Raw genomic sequence first — 4929 nt, forward strand, 5'->3', positions numbered from 1 at the left:
TCTGGAAGAAGACACTCAAGAGGTTCGTCCATGATTTCAAAGGATTTGCTCAGGAAGAGGAAGGCGCAAACATGGACAAGGCTGTGGTTGAGATGGCCAACAACTTTACTCTGGGTATGGAGGAGGATGACATGGAGGATGATGACATGGAGCTCCTGGAGGTGGTTCCTGAGGAACTGACCAGTGAGGAGTCGTTGGACCAGGAGTGCAAAGCCCAAGAAGAAGCAAGAGAAAAGGAAACTGCAAAAGAAGAGAAAGAACTTCCAAGAAAATTCACAGTGACGGGTCTAGCAGAAGCTTTTACAGACCTCAACAAGCTCCTTAAAAAGTTTGAAATCATGGACCCCAACCCTGAAAGGTTTTCATTAATAGAGAAGAATGTTCATGGTGCATTATCTGTGTACAAACAGATCTATGAGGCAAAAAGGAAGCAAACCACCACAGACATATTTCTGCGAAGAGTGACACCTCAAGAGCCTCAGGCAGGTCCCTCAGGAGGCATTGTCATCATAGGAGATGATGGCACTATGCGCATTATTGCCTCTGAGGACCTTCCGGTGGACCATGTCAGAGAGGGGGAAGTCAGTGATATTGATGATCCTGATCTTGTGTAGGCCTAGGCTCATTCGTATGTTCATGTCATAGTTTTTAACAAAAAAGCTAAGAAGTTTAGGAAAAATTAAAAATCAAAAAAAGCTTCTAGAATAAGGATATAAAGAAAAGATTTTTATACAGCTGTGTAATGTGTCTGTTTTAAGCTGTTATTACAAAAGAGTCAAAGGTTTAACATCTTAAAAAGTTGATAAAGTAAAAAAGTCTGGTAAGGTTAATTTGTTATGGAAGAATGAAAAAATTATATATTTTAATAAACTGGAATAACTTAAGTGTACAGTGTTGATAAAGTCTACAGCAGTGTACAGGAATGTCTGCAGCCTCCACATTTACCCCTCACTCGCTGATAACCAGAGGAACGTCCAGTCCTGCAAGCTCCATTCATGGTAAGTACCCTCTACCTGTGTACCATTGATTATTTTTTATCTTGTTTTTGCTGTACCTTAGACACACAAATACTTAACATTGCATTACAGCCAAGCATGGTGGTACATGCCTATAACCCCAGCAGCTTGGGAGGCTGAGGCAGGAAGATCACAACTTCAAAACCAGCCTCACCAACAGTGAGGTGCTTAGCAACTCAGTGAGACCCTGTCACTAAATAAAATACAAAATAGGGCTGGGGATGTGGCTCAGGGGTCGAGTGCCCCTGAGTTCAATCCCTGGTAGCAAAACAAAAACAAACAAACAAACAAAAAAACCCATTGCATTATACCTGTCATTGTGTGAAAGCAATATTGTATTTTATACTTTTAAAATTTTTTGTGTGTGCTAAAACTGGGAATGAACCACATGTATGTTTATGTCATAGTTTTTAACAAAAAAAGTTGAAGAAGTTAAAAGGTTATAGAATAAGAATATAAAGAAAGAAAATATTTTGTACAGCTGTGTAATGTGTTTGTGTTTTAAACTAAGGGTCCAGTGTTCAGTAACAAGCTGTCAAGGTTTGTTGCCTGGGAACAGTCGGCTATGGCATATGGCCTGAGTGTAGGAGCTGTCCTGCCAGAGTTGCACACTCTGATGTACACACAATGGAAAACACCTAATTAAACATCTCTCAGAACGTGTTCCCTTTGTTAAGTGATGCATGATTTTAATAAAAATAAACAAAAAAGAAAAAAAGTGACATTCTTCTACTGGTCACCCCTGGTTTTGAGCATTTTCCTTCATGTCTTTAAACTTCTATGAAATAGTTTTCAGTCATTTTTTAAAATATATATATTTTTTAATTGTAGTTGCGTACAATACCTTTATTTTATTTATTTTTTATGTGCTGAGGATTGAACCCAGGGCCTTATACGTGCTAGGTGAGTACAGTACCACTAAGCCACAACCCCAGCCTGTTTTCAGTCATTTCTTATGATTAATTCATTTGCTTTTTTTTTTTTTTTTTTAAATGTTTCATTTGTAGGGATTTTTGAAAGAACTTCAGGAGGATGGTGTCAGTTCTTGAAATCTACAAGAATCTACTCTTGGTAGATTTCAAGAGTGAAACCTTTTGGTCCCAGGCTTTCATTTGTTGGGGAGTTTTTGATTATTGTATCAAGCTCTGTGTTGTAGGCTTGCTCAGATTTTCTATTTTTTCATGAGTGCCTCTGTAGATTATGTTTCTAGACATTCATTGATATCATCATTGTTACCCAATTTGTTGGCGTGCCCCTGGGGATTTCCAAGGGGGCTCTAAGGCTCTGTTCTCAGTGCATTCTGCAGGTGGTGCAGGATGCTCTGGCAGGGAGAAGTGTTCCACTGCCCTGTGATCAGGCCTTGTTTTGGGGAAGCCTGTGTTCCTGGTTGGTGACTTGTCATTTCACCCCTCCACTGGTAGAGGCAGACAGGTTAGAGGGACAAGGACTTACTTGGGTGTTTCCCTTCCTCCCAGAGGTTGGGCTCTGGGAACATCCCATTTGGTTATGCTTTTGGCTTACAGTTTTCTTTTGAAGGAAACTTAAGGAGGACAGAATTCTCTGGGGATATATTTCTAAACAACTGCTGTTTTCATCTCCCTATCAGAAGCAGGAAGCCATTTTTCTTGAATCCACTGGGTTTCTGACAGTGAGGTTTACAAATTTGTGCAGTTCCCTAAGCCTGGGCCTCTTCAAGTATTTAAGTCTCGGGTCTGTCCTTGCTTATCCCCAGCAATTCATTAATTACAGTTTAGGTTGACCTCCTTCTGCTCTGCTGCCTGAAGTTCCTGCTTATTGATCTTTGTTCTAGGAAATGATGATTCTTGATCTGCCTTTTATCTCTGCAACTTGGGGACAGTGGATTGCCCTGTGACCTCGGTTCTCCTGTGGATCTAGGAGGAGCTGCTGCTTGAGCATCTTTGTCTTTTCCTTGTGGAGCAGGACTATTGTCCTCTATGTCCTTCTCTGCTGGTTTGGAACCAACACTGATTTCTTCTGAGGGCAGAGTCCATATGAGCTTCTGCTAGTCCCTACCTCAACACTGCCATACTGGGGACCAAGCTTCTAGCACATGAACCCTTGGGGGATACACACAAACCAAGGTTTCTTCTGTTAAATATGTTTTGGCCATTTCCCCATGGTTTAATTATGTGTTCATTAATTTATTTTCACTCTGCACACTAATTCTTTAAATTTATTATTTTTAAATTTTCTAGTTGTAAGTGAATCCAATACTTTTATATTATTTATTTATTTTTATGTAGTGCTAAGGATCAAACCCAGTGTCTCGTATATGCTAGGCAAGTACTCCATCCCTGAGCCACCATCCCAGCCCCACACTAATTCTTTTATATTGCATGTATGGCTGATATTCTCTCCGACTTTTTGTTTGTCTTCTACCTCTTGTTAGTACATTTCTTCATGGCTTGCTCTGTTTCTTTTATGAGAAAATTCTCTATTCTGGCATCAAAAAGATATTTGTGATTTCTCAAAGAGGCTAGATTTACCATACACATTTGCAGGAAGAGTAAATTGATTATTAACTCTGAATTGGAAAGGAATATGATGCATGTTTCTAGTTTGATACAACTTTGTTCCTGCCTTATGTACTAGAGTGATCCCGATTTATGCTATTATTCTATAATTCCTGCTCCATCAATAGACAGCCTACCAAATATATGGTGGCCCATAGAAGGCTCTTTTCCCTTTCTTGGTCTATTTGTCAGTAATGTGATCTGCTGATCTTAAAATCTTTAAGTATGTTGGTCAAGTTTTCACTTTCTTCTTCAGATGGCTATAAGTATTGTCAGTTACTTGTTACTCCTATTAGATTTGGTAAAGTATTTCTGTTGACTACTAAAAGCTTTTTTTTTTTTTTTTTTTTTTGAAATTTACTTTTGAAAGGTGACATTTTGGTGACTTTTTAAGAATATGCGCCATCTTTTATTTCATTCTTTTTTTGGTGGCGGGGGTGGTGGTGCCAGGGATTGAACTCAAGGGTACTCAACCACTGAGCCACATTCTCAGCCCTATTTCATATTTTATTTAGAGACAGGGTCTCAATGAGTTGCTTAGCACCTTGCTGTTGCTGAGGCTGACTTTGAACTCACGATGCTCCTGCCCCAGTTTCCCAAGTCACTGGGATTATAGGCATGCATCACCACACCTGGCTATTTCACCACCCCCTTTTTTTTAATGGACACAATATTTTATTTTATTCACTTTTTTGTGGTGTTGAGGATCAAGCCCAGTGCCTCACACATGCCAGGTGAGCGCTCTACCACTGAGCCACAACCCCAACCCTATTTCATTCTTTTTTAACATATCCAGTAAAAAAATTTAAAATTCTTCATCTGGTCACAGTGGTGCTCGCTTATAATCACAGCTAGTTGGGAAACTGAGGCAGGAGGATCCCAAGTTCGAGGGCAGCTTGGGCGACTTAGTAAGCCCTGTCTCAAAAAAGAAACCAAAAGGGCCAGGGATGTAGCTCAATGGTAGAATGCTTGGTGTGAGGCCCAGTACTGCAGAATAAATAATTAATTAATGTAAAAATAAAAATTTGCCATTAGGGCAATGAAATAGCTTTTATTAGTGTTTTATCCTACTTAATTAAATTGTTCTACAGTACAAGTTTCCAAGTGTTCTCTTGATATAATCATAAAGATAGGCTTAATTCACATAGTAACACTCTGGGACAAAAAGAGAGAGAAGTCCATTGAGACTCGGGCTCAGAGTTATTTGAGGGCTGATCAAGTAGGCTTCCTCTGCCAAGCATGGGATAAAATTCCAAACTCCCAGAGAGAAAAAAGAATAGGAGTTAAGTAAATACCATATTGTTCACATAAACAGTTCAGGCTCACTGAGCCCTGGGTGCCTTCCAAAATCCAGTTCCCAAATGCCAGCAAAGGTTGAA

Source organism: Marmota marmota, unplaced genomic scaffold (assembly GCF_001458135.2).
Source record: "Marmota marmota marmota unplaced genomic scaffold, marMar, whole genome shotgun sequence".
Taxonomy (NCBI): domain Eukaryota; kingdom Metazoa; phylum Chordata; class Mammalia; order Rodentia; family Sciuridae; genus Marmota; species Marmota marmota.